At 50.0% G+C, this 18,932-nt stretch overlaps 1 protein-coding gene across 1 annotated transcript in view; it reads right to left on the bottom strand.

Moving 5' to 3' along the window:
* Positions 1-18,932, bottom strand: part of FSTL4 (follistatin like 4) — a 353,779-nt gene that overhangs the window by 59,736 nt on the left and 275,111 nt on the right. The window lies entirely within an intron of this gene.

Here is an 18,932-nt window from a genome sequence, read left to right as displayed (position 1 = left end):
TTCTCTGAACTTGGATTTGGATTTCTGCTCAGCGACCATGCACGGTAGCCTTTAATTTTTGAAGTGTACTTCAGGCTGCACAATTATTAATCCTTGCCATTTCACACTTGATAACTGGCATTAAGACCGATCATTCTTCAGGCAAATGGGAAGGAAGGGTCTAGAATGTTTTCCTACAACCACAGCTTTTCTGAAATTCTTGGGACTTATGAAAAAAATTAATCCGACTCAGATGTTCAAATGCCAAAGTGGGATCAGGCTTGGAGAGAGAGTCACCAGTCCACTGACTAGACTGCCTCTCCCAAATCTATATAGTTCAGGGGACTTGGGGCAGCAGCCAGAGGCAGCATGAGCTCTGGAGGCCTGTGCTTATTCTGGGATGCCAGAAAAAATGCCAGGAACCCTATTCACTCTGATACTCTATCAGGGCCTGGGGGGGGCCCTGATAGGTGTGGAGCAAGGCAGAGAGTTGGGATCTGAGCTCTGCGACTCAGCGGGAATACATCTGTGTTCACGCCCTCCTGCTAGTGTGAGTGGGGGGAGGAGGAGAGGGTTAAGGGTAGTGAATACAGCCACAGATGAGATGCAGGTGAAGTGAAAGCAGGTTCAGCCCGGTGGGGTCCTGAGGAACAAAGCCCCTCCCTCCTTTACACTCATTCAGTGGCTCAGCTCTGGGCCCACAAAGATGAACAAGGCATACACTGGGTGCTTAGTGCTTGTTGGATGGATGGATGACAAATGGAGAAAATGGAAATAAAGAAAGAAGTCAACGGGCTAGTAGCGAGGGGACAATCACACACAGGACAACTGTGGTTCCCAGTGAAAGAGCTGTACAAGGAAAGATAAGTACCGTGTGATGGATGCAGATGCGACTGGCCTAATATTTTAAACACCAAGTGATGCATTTCAAGTTCCCTCTTCAATCACTTCTGTTTGCTGCCCTCCCACCTCTGAGTCATGAGGCTTACTGCTCAGGGCTGAGAAGGCAGAGAAGGCACTAGTGTTCCGTAGCAAGCCCCTGGCTTTGGAGATTTAGAGGGATAGAGAGAGGGACGGAGAAGAAGAATTTGCTAGAGTTGTTTAGCTCTCACTGTGCTGTGCAGGCCCTTGGGACTCGGAACCCCGAGTACTTTCCAAGTGTAGACGAGGTACCTCTTCCTCATCTGACAAGCCATGAAGAAGGGGTATAAAATGCCCCCTCCTTGTCCCAGGGCATTGTGGGAATCCGAAAGGAGACAGTAGGAAGGGCAAAGAGTATGCCTGTTGGTGTGTAGGTGAAGGGCAGCAAGGGGGGTGCTCTAAGAGGAGGCTGAACCCTCCCCAACCAGCCTGCTCCCCTCCTGATGTGGGGTTACCACATGGTGTGGCAGAGAGCCAGGGCTTTTGCTTATCTCCCAGAGCCCCCTCAGCTCCTGAGTGGTGCAGAGGGGCCAGAGGTCCTTGGCCATGCACTGGTTGGACTGTGAGGTGCTCTGTGCCTCTGTACCTGAAGGCTGCATTGGATAGCCAGACCTGGACCCAAAGGCAATGGCCTCCAGAGCACAAAGGGTGCGTAGTGCCAGTGGGAGCTGCAGGAAGCCAAACTTTGGGGAACCTCAGACCCCGAACTCCACCAGGCTGTGAGAGCCTAGACCAAGAGCATAACCAGGGCTGACCTCCGACAGGGCAGCTGGGGAGGGTTGACAGGTGGGGTGTCCTGGTAGCAGGAAACAGAGGTGGCAGAGGATGCCAGGGTGCTTTTCTCCATACTCAGAAGGCAGCTAGAGGAGCAGCTGGGGATGTGGGGTGGGAACTGGAGACATGAAGCATTTTTCTTAGAGCATTACTTACACAGACTGCTAAAATGATCAGCTTGGACTAAACTTTATAATGGATTAAACATTTAGGTATATTTTTTCTCCCAATGGCTGGTGGGTGGGGCTTGTGAAGACATCAGGTTACCGCTTACATAGTCAATTAATCTATGACAAAGGAGGCAAGAATACATAATTGGGTAAAGACAGTCTCTTCAATAAATGGTGCTGGGAAAACTGTTAAGATAATGCAGAAAAATGAAATGAGACCACATTCTCACACCCTATACAAGAATAATCTCAAAATAGATTAAAGACTTAAATGTAAGACTCCAAATCATAAAACTCTTAGAGGAAAACATACACAGTAAACTCTTTGACATTGTTCTTAGTGATTTTTTTTTAGATGTATCTCCTTAGGCAAGGGAAACAAAAGAAAAAATAAACAAATGAGACTTTTTCAAACTAAAGAATATTTTCATAGCAGAGAGAACCATCAATAAAATGGAAAGACAACCAACTGAACGGGGAGAGATATTCACCAATGATACATATAATAAGAGGTTAATATCCAAAATTTATAAGGAACTCCTAAAACTCAATACCAAAAAAACAATCAAATTAAAAAATGGGCAGAGAACCTGAATAGACATTTATCCAAAGAGGACATACAGATGGCCAATAGACGTATGAAAAGATGCTCAATGTCACTAATCATCAGAGAAATGCAAATTAAAACCACAATGAGATATCACCTCACACCTGTCAGAATGGCTCTCATCAATAAACTAACAAACAAGTGTTGGTGAGGATGCAGAGAAAAGGGAACCCTTGTGCACTGTTGGTGGCATTGAAAATTGGTGTAGTCACTATGGAACACAGTTTGGAAGTTGCTAAAAAAATCAAAATAGAACTACTATATGACCCAGTAATCCCACTCCTGGGTATTTACCTGAAGAAATCCAAAGCACTAATTAAAAAAGACATATGCATCCCTATGTTCACTGCAGCAGTATTGACAATAGTCAAGAGAGGGAAGAAACCTAAGTGTCTATGGATAGAAAAATGGACAAAGAAGAGGTGGTACATATATACAATGGAATATTACTCAGCCATAAAAAAGAATGAAATCTTACCATTTGTGACAACATAGATAGACCCAGAGGGTATTATGCTAAGTGAAATAGGCAGAGGAGGACAAATACCATATGATTTCACTAATATGTGGAATCTAAAAAACAAAATAAACGAACAACCAAAACAGAAACTCAGAGATACAGAGAACAAATTGATGGTTGCCAATGGGGTGAAAAAGGTGAATGGATTGAGAAGTACCCACTGCCAGTTATAAAAATAGTCACAGGGATGTAAAGTACAGCACAGGGAATATGGTCATTAATATTGTAATAACTATATATGGTGGCAGATGGGTACTAGACTTATCGGGGGGATCACTTTGTAAGGTATATAAATGTAATTAGGAAAAAAAGAAAATGCATGTCACAAAAGGAAACTACAGTTTTCTCTGCACGTCTGAGCTCCAGTTTAACTATGAGGAAAAGACCAACAGGGCAGGCGGGGTGAGGGGGCCTTGGAGGAGGCAGCACCCCCTGGGCCCCAGAGCCTGCTCCTTGAGGTGTGGTTTCCCCATCATCCACATCAAATCTCCTGCAGCATAGACTCTGGGCTTTAACAAGCACCCCAGGGCTTCTGTGGTATCCTGAGGCCCAAGAATCTCTGCCTTAAAAGAGGGGGGATCTGCATAGATGGAAAGGGGGAGTTCAGGTGGGAGTGGGGAGGTGAGGCAGTCTGGCTGGCTGGGGTCTCGGGGGCCCTAATTACCAGGCTAGGAGCAGGCACCCTTGTTTGCGGACCCCAAATCATATATTTAAAAAAGTTTTAGAAAACTATCTGGAGGAGCCTATAACACAAGGCTAAAAACAAACAAAACACCTGAATGGGAAGTCTGCTCCTTCAGCCACCACCCCTGGGAGAGCCGGTTCGCATCCTTCCTGTGTGCGCCCCCATTATTTGCATGTAAGACGCGTGTAAAATCAGAACGTGTGAATACTGACAGAACCGTCATAACTCTGCTCCTGTCAGCCACAAATATTAACCAAACAGCAAATATTTGGACCATTTAAAGTTTAATTAAATGAATGTTTTATTGGATTTAATTCATGTCAATATTCCCAGCTCCTTTTAAAATTCTGCAGAGATTTATGGCAACCAAACCTGTCCTCACTCCCAGGTAATTACTGTTGAGCATGCCTTCGCCCGGCAGGCAGGCCCCACTGCCCTGCTAAATGACCTCCCACGTCGATTTCCAGGCAAGTGAAAAATGAGGCAGCATCACGGGCTGGGGCTCCAGTGGGCAGGGCAGATGCCAGACTGTGGCTCTGGACACCTGGCCTCGAGGCCTGGCTCTGTTGGTGGCATGCCGACTGGCCTTGGGCAGGTCCCTTCCTGTCCCTGGGCCTCAGTTTAAATATCTATAAAATGAGGGATTGGGCTAGGAGGGCTCCGGGGGCCGAGACCGATTTTAGGCTCTGGGACTCTGAGCACATGGTTCTGAGTAGACCTCCCTGCAGACCCTCCCTGGTCCTGCCAAGAGGTGCCCAGCCACACCTTTCCTTGCTTCCCAGTGCCATCGGCCTCTGCTCTTTGCCCACTGTCCGTGATGGTACACGTGATGCTGCCACATGGTGACACCAACAGTTGCCCAGCCCCACAGAGGCTTCCCTTGTGACGTCCCCCGAATCTTCCCTTTCCTCTCCATCCCAGGTCCTCAACAGCCTCCTGTGTGGTCACCCCTCCAGTCTGCCCTGCTCTCTGTAACTCTCTTGTCACCATGTGGAGTATAAGGTACGTCACAGCCCTGCTCAAAAGCCACCAGCAGCTCCCCATCACAGAGAATTCAGAACAGCCCCTGGCCTTGCCCCACGTTCTCATCACAGAGTCTGCCGGTTCCCCGTACCATCTGTGGTTTTGAGTTTAAGCAACTTTTACTTGTCTGTTCAGACCCTCCTGCTCTTGGCCCCCACCTCTGAGATGGCCTCATGGGATGTTTCTGGTACTCTGAAGTTTTAACATTAAGAGACGGTTGGACAAATATTGGGTGGATAAGATTGAAAGAGAATGTCCTGGTGAATTTCTCAGGACTTTTTCAGGCTTAAGTCACCGAAACTCTCAGGAATGCTCAACTAGCATAGGAAAGAAAAAGGGGGGTGGTCCCAGTTGCCCTAGCTGGGAAATCTAAGGGAGTGAAGGAGGCTGTGGGCACCCAGTACCCTAAGAATGGCCTTCTCTGCTTGGCTGCAAGATGTCCAGTGGTGGCCTCACACTCACGCTGTCCCTGTACATGGGATCCCAGAGAAAGGGACCAAATCTTTCCTGAGAGCGCTGGAAAAAAGCATGGAGGGGGGACTCTGATTGGCCAGACTTGCCTTCCTGTGGCCCTCTGTGAAACAATCACTGAGGGCAGCTGTGTGGAGTACTCTGCAGGCACAGTGCTGACTGACCCCTCAGGCCTGGTTCGGGTGGCCTCCTCTGGGGCCAGGTGCTGGGCGGTTAGGGGCGGGGTCAAATGTCTCGAGACACTAAAGAGTGTGTCGGGCAGATCAATGCCCTCTGGCCTCCACAGAGACACAGAGAGGGCCCCTTCTCTTCCCTCCACCCCTGCACAGCCCCACCTGGAGGCCTCCACGTGGAGCAGGATGACGAGGGGAGGGCTAGTGGACCCATATTATGAAGACAATAAGAATCAGCAGAACTGAAACCTGATTCCAGTTGCTGCAGTCTGTCCCCACCTACCCCTTTTCTGGAGAGTGATGGGGGAGGGGTGGTGGCGATGTGGCCCAGCCGAGGGGACCCCAGAGTCTTCTTGAGCATCGTATTGTAAAGGGGACAGGGAGAGGGCCAGGCAGCTTGCGGTTAGTGGGGATGGTCCCAAAATGTGCTCGGGGAACACACGCTGGCTGAACTTCTCCTGCGGGCTGAAGCTCACCTGTGCCCAGGCACACCTGTAGAGCAGGGGACTCAGATATATCCCAACCTGGACTTGCTCTGGTGGAAGCACTGCCGAGCATCATGAGAGAGGGCGGTGGGGAAGCCACACTGCAGCATCCAGGACCGTGGCCGGCAGAAGGACCAGCGAGGGGTCCTTCCAGCTCCTGGCTGTGGCTCTGCTGCTCTCAGGGTGCCTGGCCCTCTGTGGTCCCATGGCCTTTCTGTGGGAAGGTTCCCAAGGTTTCTAGGGGATGAAGCAACAAGATCTGCTCTGTGCTTTAGTGGGGGGAGGGCAGTGAGAGTGGGCTGGGCTGGGGCTCCCATTAGGCGTGGGATGAGAATGCATCTGTAGGAAGAGGCTGGTGTCCTTGGAAAGGGAAAGCTGGGCTGGGGGTCCCAGCAGCTCAGTGGGGAGTGTGTCTGGCACTGTCGGGCAGAGGTGCCCTCAAAGGGACAATGCCCCTGCTATAAGAACTGTCCCTGTAAGCCTGTTGAGTATGGAGTTTGGGGAGGGCATGGGAGTTGGGGGGCTCCTTACAATTTGAGACACCTGTCTCCCTATGGTCAGGCTTTCTGATATCAGCGGGATCCTCCTTGTTTGCCCCGGGGATGAAGAGGCACAAGTCACATCGCCATGATTGTCAAAGTCAGCGTGGGTTGGTTAGCACAAGACAGACCTTCCCGGTACACTAACTAGGCTGTGTGTCTGGCAATGGGGGCCCAGGCTGCACTGCTTGGGACTCTGGTGCCTAGCACGGTGCCTGGCACACAGTAGGTGGCCGTGAGGCCAAGTCGGGCTGAAAGCAGTCTCCCGGGAGACACCTGCCTCGCTCTGTAGGCCCTTCAAACCAGAGCAGTAACACCCCCAGTTTTCCAGAACCAGGCTGTTGCAAACACCAGCTCTCCCCTCCTCCCTGCACACATGCTCTCCCTGGGGAAAATGGGCCCACCATAAGTAGGGTAACAAACATCCTTCCTGAAAACAGGAGATTTCGGTTGCTGGAGATTTCGGTTTTAGTTTCTATTACAGCTTTCCCTTATCTCAGGCACGATTTCTCACGCTGATTAGAACTTGACGAGACACTCACAAACCCATCAGCACCCTCTCCAGCAGGATTCTGGTGCTTCGCAGCAACAGAAATTAAATTTCTCAAATTCTTGTCAAGTTGGCATTAGTTTTCTTATGTTAGAAATGCACTAATGGAACACATTCCTATCTGGACAGTTGCCATTTTTCAAAAGATGGCCTTGGTGAAAAGACCCTGTCAAAAGCTCAATTAGCCTGTCCATAAATCAATGTTTTCGACTGAGCCTCACAGGGCAAAGGGGCCGGCTCGGGAGTTAGGGCCATCCGGACAGAGAAAATGGGCCGAGCGCTTGGACACACCTCTGTGGCTGCAGCCTCTCCTTGCACTGTTCTCCTTGTAAATTATTGTTCTTCCCCTGGAAGGAACCCCTCAGGTGACCTCGGAGCTGACAAAAAGAGGAGCGGCACCTGTGGGACAAGCTCCATTGATCTGGTCTTGTTTCTGTGACCAGGGCCACACTGTGAAGTGGGACAGAAACAAAGGTACAGTGTGCGTGTGCCCAAAGTCTCCTGACCAAGTAGGGGACAGGCAACATCTCGACATCTCCTGGACACGATGACTTCACCTGGCCTTTGCAGGGTGGAGCTGCTTTGGCTCGTGCTGCAGAGAGGTGCTTGCGAGGGGCTTTGTGCCTCCTGTTCCCCTCCTTTGAAACATCTGGAACTTTGTGGGTGGGAGGCAGGGAACAGGTTGCCTTAGGGCTTTTCATCTTGACACCCACATTGTGAGCACTGGGGTGTGTCTGTCTATCCTGCACAGGTAGCTCTGGACCAGCCAGACTTGACCTCATCCAAAATTTCCTCTTTCTTTATGCATAATTTAATTTTTGTGCCATTGTCATAGTCCCTCTTGCATGCTTCATTTTGGAAATGGCAATAAACTTATTAGTTAATTACCTGCAGATCGGTGGGTAATTTACTTTTTCAATGGACTTATGTTGCTCGGTGTTACTTCAATAATTATTACAGTTTAGTTCTCAAGTTCTGCTCTCTGCTGTAAACAAACACCTTTGCAGGCTGAATGAAGAGAGAGACCGTATCTGTTTTCTTTCATGTCCCCAGGCAAGTGAATGATTAGGGTAGTGCACATTCAACGATTACTTATTGAGCACCTACTATGTGCCAGGGTACAGTGGAAATACACTGGCAAGCAAAACAGGTCCAGTGCTTGCTAACCTGGAGCTCGTGTTAAATGGGTGTGGGAGACGGGGCATCGGTCACCTGAAGCCTGTCCACAAGCTCTGGTGGAGAGCCTTTGGCTGCTGCAGAGCCCAATCACCTTCTCTTGGAAGAGACCTCCCTGTGTGCTCTGTGCGGGGCCCTGTGGGGGTGGACACAGAGGGAGGCCCTTGTCCCGCTCACAAGGAGCCCTGGTCTGGTGTAGCGTTCTTGTTTGCAGGAGGGGCATCCTCTGAGCTCTTGGGTTCTGTTTTGCCTTCTTTGGCCAATAAACCTTTTCGGCTTTAAACTAAATTACAATGTGATGGCTGTATGTAGAGGAGCGAGAAGTTAGAGCTGAGCTCAGTGCCCAGGGGCTGTGACATCACTGTCTCAGGGTGCTTTGGGGTGCCACGAGTGGGGCAGGCAGCAGAGGCATCAGTTGGAAGGAGCACGGGGTCAGTGCTGGGGCAGAAAGCCCAGGGCCTCCTGATCAGCAGGGTGCATGGCCGCCATGGTGCTTTGCACCAGCTTTCCCTCCCTGGCTGGTCTCTGTGCCTGGGGTAGCCCTGGGCAGGCTGGCCAGTCTCTGTATCATCCACACCCTGCCGAGTCCACTCCCAAAGATGATGGAAATGCCTCTGCTCAAGATATTTGCAAATAGAAAGTATCTTAACTGCTTATTTCTTTGGTGAGTTTAGGAAGAAGAATGTGTTGTCTTATACAATTAAATACTAGTTATTCAGAATTTTCAGACTCATATCGCTGTCAAGGGCTGGGTCTAGAATCTCCTATATAAACTGTCAGTGGAGATAAACAGACAGCTTTTACCTAACCAGCTAGAGGGTGCCATGCTGTGTGTTTCCAGAGGCTGGTTCATGTTCTAATTTCTGGGCGCTCACAAAGACTATCTCTCAGCCTCTCTTGGAGTCAGGATGTGATTGGGTCTGACTGAAGGGATGTGACCGCTTGGCCACACAACCCTTGTGTCATTGTGATGGTTAATTTTATGTCAACTTGACTGGGCCGTGGAGTGCCCTGATGTTTAGTCAAACATTATTCTGAATGTGAGAGTGTTTCTGGATGAGATTAACACTTGAATCAGTAGATTGAGTAAAGCAGCCTGCCCTCCCTCATGTTCATGGGCCTCATGCAATCAATTGAAGATCTGAATAGAACAAAAAGGCTGAGTAAGAGAGAGTTCTTTGTGTCCGACTGCCTCTAAGCTGAAACAGGGGCTTTCTTTGCCTTTGGACTTGAACTGAAACAAACACCATTTATTCCCGGGTCTGGAGCCTGCTGGCTTTCAGACTGAAACTTTACACCATCGGCTTTCCTCGGTCTCTAGCTTGCTGACTGCAGATCTTAGGACTTCTCAGCCTCTATAACCAAATGAGCCAATTCTCTCTTTCTCCATCTATCCATCCATACATGCAGTCTATTTGTTCTGGTTCTCGGGAGGACCCTGCCCGATGCAGTCATCATCCACACTCGTTCCCTGCGGAGACTGTGTGGTTACGTGTTTTGTGAAAGCAGAGAACACAGCCTTCTTGTCGCTGCTTGAGAGCTGTCTGACCCGATCAGACCTGAGGAGAGTGAGAAATCAGCTTCTGCTCCATGCTGCTGAGGTTTGGGGCTTTCTATAGCAGCTGAGTTAATTACCCCCTCAGAAGGGAAAGAAGTACAAGGTAATGTATTTCCTCGGAAGAAACTAGAGTGAGATGTGGAAGGGATTTTTCATTCAGGTCAGAAACCCTCTGAGACTCCTCCAATGAGAAGAGATCCAACTTCCGTTCCAATCCCCCAAACCCCTCTGCCCAGGGAGCTCATCCCACGGCACATTCTGGGTCTCTCCCGTGAGTAGGATGAAAAGATGATTTCTAAGTTGTTGCATTCTTGCTAAGACCCCTCAGCTGATGAAGAGGGAACAGACACAAGTGTCTACTGTCCAGGTGGCTCTCCTCGTGTCTCCTGGGGCTGGGGTGTGTCCAGTAGCTGAAGCCACATCTCTGCTGTGTCCCTTCACCCCACCTCCACGCTGAGGCCCAGGCCTTGCCCTCTCTGAGTGGGGACATGTTTCATGCACGCAAAGGGGAGAAGCTGTTGGGTCTTGCAAGAACAGAAATGAATACAGCTGGTTTTCTGTTTAATTACCCAGTCTCCCGAGAGTGCCAAGTCATGCTTGCATTTTGTAAACAGGCATCGGCAGACTGTCTTGGAGGACAGTTGACATCAGTGTATTTGTTTTGTTTTAATTCCCATTTCCTGAGCTTGCCACAGCTCCCTGAATTCCTGACGAGTGTCCTGGAGCCTGGCCTTGGGCTCTGCTGCTCCCAGGGCCCACGAACCTCCTGCCAACTTCCGTCTTTAGAGGAAGCATCGCTCACAGCCTCCGTCACTTCCCAGCGTGGCTCCCAAGGGTGAGCTGTGTTCAGACTGACCTCCCTCTGGGACACTCCCTGTCTTTTGGTTGTAGGGCCCATCTGAGAAGCTTCTGTACTGTGGTCACTGAATATTGACATGGCAGAGAGCTCAAGCTCACCTGAGTCCAACTGCTAGAAGGAGAGGGGGTTAGTGGGGTGGGGTGCGGTGGGGTGGGGGCGCTGGCCCCTGCAGCTTGCTTTGGGTCTTGTTGGGGGACTTCAGAGTTGGAATCTGGAGGAGCCTTGTCCCACTCTGGCTGGTGACGCTATGGCACAAGCAGGGGAAGGGCAGTATGGGGTAAGGGAGGAGGCCTCTGGGGCAGTGGTAGAGGTGCGGCTGGAGGTGAGGTCAGGAGCTGGGCTCATGGGGCCCATGGCGATGAGCTGGGGTTTTATTGCATGATAATCCCTTGGAAGATTTTAAGCAGGAGACTAAAATGGTCTGATTTATGCTATTAAAGACCATCTGTGTCTCGGTCAAGATGTCTTCAGCTATTTCAACAGAAAACTTGGCTGGAAATGGGGCTGACTAATTAGGAAAGCTATTAGCTACAAAATGAGAAGGCCCCGGTGACAGTTTCCTGAGTAGGGTCATTCTGTGGCTCCAAGGTGCCATCGAACACTCAGGCTCTCTGCTGTCTGCCCTGTATCCCTCAGCGTGCAGCCGGCCGTACCCTGTGGCTCTAGGTCTCACAGGCAACACAGAGTGGGAGGTAGGAACTCTTTGTTGTGTGTGAGCTGTGAGAGCAGGAAACCTTTCCCAGAAGCTCCCTCAGGTTCCATTAGTTAGATTTGCGTCATGTGCTCACCCCTAGAGCAACTACCGGCGGGAACCACTAGGAATGGCTGGGGGAGGCATGTGGCCATGTAAGGGGGTGTGCCAGGTGGGGCTCTCTCAGGAAAGGATGGAGGGTGTTGGGGTGGCACTCTGGTGCTTGTGTGAAAGATGGACAGAATGGGCTGCAGAAGGGGACAGGAGACCTGTTAGGAGCCTGTGATGCAGGTGTTAGTGGCTTGGGTCAGAGAGGTGGTGGCAGAGATGCTGAGAGGCAGACTGATTTGGGACACCTATTGGAGGCAGGGCTAATAAATTTGCTGATTGATGGGATGGGATAGATCGAAGGAAAGGAAGAACTGAGTATGAATACTGGAATTTTGGCCTGAGAAATTAAGTTCTATTCCCTGAAAGGTAGCAGGAGAAGGAGCAGACATTTGAGGTGAAATCTAGGTTCTCTTTTTATGTTAGTAGGTGGACTGAGGGGCAGGCCATTGGGCCATATGAGTCTAAGGCTCCAAAGAATCATCCAGGCCAGAGAGACAACTTGGGAATTCATTAATGTCTACATTTATGAATTCATTAATGTCGACATTTAAAACCCCGGGACCAAATGGGATCACCAGGGAGTGTGGTCTAAGAGAAGGGGTCCTGCAATGTACAGGAGGATAATCCCCACAACAGAGAATTCTCTGGCTCCAGTGTCAATTAGTGGAGCCATTGAGAACTGTGGTATATATTAATAACCACAATTAGCAACAATAATTCCTAAAATAAATACTTGTCCTTTATGTGTTGAAAGTGAATGTCCTCCCGTTGCCCTTGCCGAGGCAGGGCCTGCCTGAGCATGCAGCTGCATTACCCCAGGCCCAGGTGGCTACGCTGTGCGGGAGGAAGCCCTTTGTTCCTCACCTTAGCTGGACAAGGCCAAACCTCACACCGGGCTCTCAAACCGTGATGCTCTCCTACCGACACCGGGCTGAGTGGCTGGGTCTCCATGTAGGCAGGTGACGAGAGAGGGGGCACCTCAGAAACGCAGATGTTACGATCACCATTGTTGTGACATAGAAACCAGCTCGCTGGCCTTTGCTGAAACCTTTCCTGTCGGGTGTGTCCGGCAGGATGCGTGGCATCGAAACGTCGGGAGGTGAAAAATCACTTTTCCTTGTATGGGATATTTCTCTCTCCTTTTGTCTTGGGTAGGTTCTTTAAATGATCTTTCGGAGAGAATCTTATAAAGTATGCTTTGTCCAAGGACAGATCTTGGTAAGAAAAATGCCTCGCGTTTTCTCTCCCAAGACTCCCCCGCCATCTGTCAGTTTGGAAATCTCCACATCTTGACCCACGGCAAATAGCTTCTCGCTGCACTCGATGGCGTCGCACCCGCCTCGCGAGGCACATGTGGAGGCTGCAGGCTGGCTGAGTGAACGGTCCATTTTAGGGATGAATGAGCCAAAATCTCATCCACCTCTCCCCATCTTACAATTACAGCCAAACCCCTCTGAATCCACCCTTTTCTCTTTGTCTCTACTGAGGCCGCTCCGGGTCAAGACTTCATTATTGGCCAAAGCAGCAGCCTCTTCCCGGGGGCCTACAGGCCTCCTCCCTTCCCACCTGTTCGGGAGGGAGCCGAACTCCTCTGCCTGGCATTTAAGGCCCACCTCCCCCAGCTCCTGCTTAGTTAGAGCCAAACTGAACTCCTTGCTTTGTCCACTTGTTTCCTGGGCTCTCCTATGATCGCTGGCCACGTTGGCACTACCTGGCAGAGGAGCTTAGCACTATGCCAATATGTCTACAACATCTCAACTCAAAACCGTGAAGCTGGTGGAAAATCACTGTGAAAAATTCTAGGCTTTATCTCTGCCCTGTGGTCACCTCACCCTGCCTCTGGAGTGAAATGAGTGTGGCCACAGCCCTGGACCCAGAGAGTGTGCCCATCTGGGAGCCTCTGGGGCAGGGGGGGCCTGGAGCATAAACCCTCAAAAATAGAGAAATTCCAACAGTCACCAGAATAGCAGTAACACCAGAGGTTTAAAAAGTTATTTTCCATGATCTGACAAATGCATCGTTTGGGGGGCTGATTTCTGGAGAACTGGCCTGCAGACCGAACTCAGGGGAGTCATTCTCCTGCACCCCCACCAGGGACGCACAGGCAGTCCTGGGTATTGTCGTGCCATTGGCAGGCCTGTCCCTGTGTGGAGGATGGAAAGTTAGGGTGGCAGGACTAACACCCTGCAGTTCAGCACTGTGCTTTCTTCTTCTTAGCACCCTGTTTTAATGCTCTGGGGTTGGAGGGAGAGGGAGAGGAGTTATGCCATTGGCAGGCCTGTCCCTGTGTGGAGGATGGGAAAGTTAGGGTGGCAGGACTAACACCCTGTTTCAATGCACTGGGGTTGGAGAGAGAGGGAGAGGAGTTAAACATGGTGCCTCTGTGCCCTCCACCACAGCCCCTCAGCCAGGCTGGGGGAGGTGGGCAGGGGAAGCTCCTGAGACTGGGCACTGGCGCTACTGTCCCTGGCAATGGGGGACTGATTTATCTTGATTCATGTGTGTTTTGTTCATCGTTGTGGCACAGAATGACCTTACTTTTATAACTAAACTGTCTCACTTTGGGAGTCCCAGTGCCCTGGGAGGAGAAGGATATGCACACACCTGAGCAGAAGTCAGTGTGCTGACAAATGGCTTTTGCATCAGGAGTTCTGCATGCCCCGTTTGGGGACATGTTCAGGCTTCATCTGGGGTGCAGTCCATGTCAGGAACCTGCAGCCGAAGCTGGGCTGGCCCTGGCCAAGTTTCTTTTTTGCTCTTTGTAAAATCAGGCTCGGGTTCAAGTTTAAGGTCAGAAGTCTTTGGGATTAAACATCATCTGTGTTCTAGGGCTCCTTTATAAACACCACACACAACAAACCACACCCCAGGACCTTGTCCCTACTTCTCTATCCCTGGAGACCCCAGTTTCACACCCCCAGTACCCTACTTTATACTGACATTTGGTTGTCTGGAGGGCCCCTGTGAGGTGGCCTCCCAGCCCTGTAACTCATCTGTACCAAAATGACCTCAGCCTCACCTCGCATCTCCACTCTGGCCCATCAGGAAGGAAAGGGTTCTGAGAAAGTGGTTTGTGTCCAGGAGCCAACAGCAGCCGTGTGTTGCTGTCCCAGGTCCTGGTCCCTCCCCCACCTCTCCATGCCCAAGCCCCATCTGCAGGGTTTTTAGAAATGACCCTGACACTGGGAGGCCTCCATCTGCCCCAGGCTCCATGGATGCCACACACCATGGAAGCCCTGGGAGTCATCGCTGTCAAACCTATGGCACTTCATGAGAGTGGAGTTGTCTCAGAACCCGGCTGAGCCCTCCCTGGTTAATCCAACATGGTGTGGTTGGAAAGCAATCACGAATATCCATCCATCTGCTACACGGTCGCTCATGCCATCCACCTGCCAAGTGCCTGCTGGCAGCTGGGCCCTGTGTGGCCTCAGGAGCAAGGTGACCCCTGGCATTCCCAGCTGGGGCTGGCCTGAGCTCTTTTGGACCTGGAGCTCTGATGTCCACGGACCTTCACCCCAGACCACCTGTCCTATCCCTCACCTCATCGTCCCTAGTCAGTGCCCCTTCCCAGCCCCAGTTTCACTGTCCTTTCTCATTCCCTCAGCCTCTTGCCCCAAGGTTCCCTGGTCTGGTCACCTCCCCTTCCTCAAGCCTTTCAGCTTGACCTCTCCTCCACTCCCATAGCCATGGTCCAGAGCCCCACCTGGTAGCCTCCTGCAACCAGGCCCATGTCCTGAGTATCCACCCTGACACCTGGGGAAAGCCTGAAGCCCCCATGTGAGCGGGCACAGCATGCAATTCCCACCTTGGCCTCTTACTTTTCCCCCCACTGGTGCAGGGACAGCACCTTCCTGAAGCTTCCGGGGCTGTCCCTGCTTTGCACACTCCCCTTGCACCTCTGAGTTCCCAGATGGCTGAGAGTCCTGGGGGTTCTGAGGCCTCAGCAGGTCAAGCTAGAGTTGCCGGAGGCATGACCCTTTTGTCTTAGGAGCCCAGCTTCTCCGGAGCAAATTCCAAGCGCAAATCTCAGCTGCCTCCTTCTTTATCCTAAGATGTGGAGGACAGGTGTGGGCTGCTTAGTTTTCCCCTAACCTTGGAAACCGTAAAAGGTAGAGTCAAGAGCCTATTACTTTTGGAGGAGCTGTCACACACCTACAAAGTCCGACCCCTCCAGAAACCTCTGTGAATTTATCTGACAGTGTACTCGCACAAATGTGCAAAGATGTCTTTGACCAATGGTGCCAATTGCAGTACTATTTGTGGCATAAAAACTAAGAACAACCTGAAGACATATCGCCAAGGGATTGGTTAAGACACTATGTTTCAGTCTCAAATAGAATATTATACAGCTATTGGAAGGGGCTAGGTAAATCTATTTGTACGATCTGATATGGTTTTAAGCGAGAAAAACAAGCTGAAAAAGAATGTGTAGTCTGATCCTAGAGGGGGAGGCACTGAGTTTGGGAGGGGCTATCTTTCAACTTAATGTGTAGTTGTGTAAAATTGGCATATAATACTTTGAAATAAAAGATGCTATTTCAAGAAGAAAAATGAATGCCCTTGAGAGCATCATTGTTTTGGGGTGTCGTGGTAACTGGATGGGAGTGGTTGGACTTGAGGGATGATTTCTTAGGAATTCGTGCTCACTTGGGACTCAGGGTGGGCGTTCAGTCAGCCCACTACTCCGGTCCATGTCAGCTTTGCTGGATCCGTTAGTGCCCTTCGTCTTGAGCTGGCTTTGGGATGCGCAGAGTTCCACCAGGCACCATAGTGTGTCTTCTCTCATCTTGTTGGGTTGCTGGCTTCAGAATTGACAGCAGCTGGGAATTTCGTGAACATTGGTTTGGCGAACACTGTGCCTGTAAAGCTGACGGAGAGAGGAGGCAAGTTTGATGCCATCAGTTGCTCACTACTGACTTTCAGATGGAAACCACAGTATCCATACACCTGGTCGTCTTTGCTCTCTCCTTCCCTCTCCAAGTTTTCATTTAAGTCGGCCTTCTCTGGTAGCTTCTACCTCAATACAGCATGCCTGCCTAACATGGCTCTTCCTGCAGGGTTATCCACCATCTCCATAATCCAACATGGAGCCGGGGAAGAACAACATGGCCCCTCTCTGATTGATTTCACGGCATGCTTTCATGATGTATTGGGAATGAACATTGACCCTAGGTAAGAGGTGCTAAACCGATCCTTTAAAAGCACACCATCTATTTCACTCTGATGGACTCTCCTCCTTAAATCAGTGCGGTGTCATTTTTACGATGCAGATCTAGCGACAGGGGCTACAGGACTGTGAAATGTCATGCGAAAAAGCCAACGAGAAAAAAATAAAATTAAGTTGTGGGGAGCGTGCATTAGCATTTCAAAAACGTTCGTTGCATTATGCCGTTGTTTTCTCTCTGTCAAGGGGCATCGGGCTGCCGTCTTCCCCATAAAGAGACTGTGCCACTGAATGTATTAGTGCTCCATTCCTGAACCGGTGTGGCAGCTGAAGGGCATAGTTACGATAATGGCGAAATACATTCTGGACTCGATTTGATAGGACACTGGGGCTATCCGCCTCCTCTGATGACAAAGTCTTGATTGCTTCTCTCCTTGTTGGCTCAGGCATGTAGCTTTTCAGAGTTTTGACAAATTAATGTTTTCAGCATTTCTGCCTTGGAGAAAAATAAGGAATGAGATCTGCTGAGGTGAGGGTCTGACTCATGCACTTTGGATAACAATGTGGGGGCCGGGATTCTGTGAGGCACAGGCCACCACCACTAAGCGCTCCCCTGCCTGGCAGCCTGTAAAATATTCCCAAGTTACCCGAGGCCCAGACCACTTGAATTGCTGGATTTCGGATTGAGTTGGCATGGCCAGCTATGCTATGTAGAAAGGACAAGCCTGGGTCTTCAGGACTTGTAGCCTCTGGAAAAATTTACTCCCTTCCTTGGAGTTGAAACCCTTGGCTCCTCTGAGGGCATCTCACATCTTACATTCCAACTTGGAGGCCAGTGAGCACTGCTTCAGGGGCTTCCAGGCCTGAGCTGGGCCAGATGGAGGGACGGTGGCTACAGATGGCGGAAGCCCTGCCAACGCCTGCCTGGAAGAGCCCTCTCGTCTCCCAGGTAATTATGGGAGTGCAATTCTTTTCTATGGCTCTGAATTTGCCAAATTGGGGAAGATGAGTCCAGTGTCCCTGGTAGTCGATTCCATGGGATCATTGAGACAATTGCAGCACTTCATCTGGAACTTTTCAGAAAGCTGACTCGTTCTTCAGGAGCCATCATCATCGGCTTAATTTCGGAATTCCACTGTGTTATTTTCCAATGTGACATGCTGCAAAACTTGAGTTGGGGGAATATATTTTCATTTGAGAAGCTGCCTCTGCTGGGCTTTTCACAGTCTTGGTGTAGGAAGTACAGAACTCTTAGCCCTGCTGAAGGAAAGGGGCCTGTTGGAGGCTGCCACGGCTGTGTGGGGGTAGAGGGTGAGCATGGATCTGCCCGAGTGGCTGGGGCCCTTTTTTTTTTACTTTAAATATATTCAGCATCAATACCGGCAAGTGAGATTCTGCTCTGAATTGAATTTTATCCTTAATGAGATACCATGTGTCTTCTGTTCTCTGTAACAGACCTTGAGAGTTTTTATTAGAGAGTAAAACAAAACTTCGCACTGTTTTCATGTTTCCTAATAACAGCCTGAGTTGTAACCTGAATTTTTATGCAACTAATTATGAATGAGACTCGGGCATGAAAGATTTATAGGATCAAAAAAGAAATTACCTGTGTCATCTCTGGGCAGGTGGAGGATGAGCCAGGAAGGAAGTTAATCAGTTTTCTAGGTCATACGAAAGGCACCTGCTCAGTGCTGGCTGGCAGGCCAGTCGCAGAGGGATAGAGGGACACAGGAGACGCCCTCCTGGGACACTCGCAGGAGCTGCTGACTCTTTCTCCGCCCCAGGGCCTTTGAAATCAGACTTTCTCCCAATGTGACCTTTCTACCCTCTACCTCCTAAGACCAAAGTACCCAACTAACAGCCAAAGACAACTATAGAGGTGACTGGGTTAACAGGAAACAAGTGACATCTCAAACAGAGGAGAGGGTCAGGACGGTCAATATCCATGATGGGAATCAAAGCCAGCATTCTATTAATTTTTGCCTCGCGAAGTGGCATTTGAGTTAAAAATAGAGACTGAGAAGTAACTATGTGGCCACTCCTTGAAGGCCATGACCAAAGGAATGAGTGCTTGCCAAGAAACAGTAGCTCTCAGGCCCATCGCACTCGCTAAATTACTAGCGTGTTGTTTATCTGTGGAGAGAGCAGCTTGCCCAGAGCGACAGTAAGGAGCACATGATGGACCGGCCCCGGGAGGGGGGCGGCAAGCGTGCGTAGGGCTGTCGTGCTGTGCGTTTCGTTCCACGGCCGTTCGCTAAGGCCCACAACTGATTAATATACACAAGCTTGTTCATTTACTCAGCATTATGTTTAATCATTTAATTTCGCAAGAGTTTTCAGATCTTTTAATCATCCTAATATTCTTCTTATTGCAACATATTACTAAGCTGTTAGTTCAATTCAATTAAAAAGTGTCATCCAAAAGTAATTTATTCCATGTGCGTCGTTAAGCGGATACCCCAGAAATGTCTGCATT

This window comes from Pteropus alecto, unplaced genomic scaffold, assembly GCF_000325575.1.
Source record: "Pteropus alecto unplaced genomic scaffold, ASM32557v1 scaffold78, whole genome shotgun sequence".
Lineage (NCBI taxonomy): Eukaryota > Metazoa > Chordata > Mammalia > Chiroptera > Pteropodidae > Pteropus > Pteropus alecto.
This window is presented reverse-complemented; position numbering and strand designations above follow the sequence as displayed.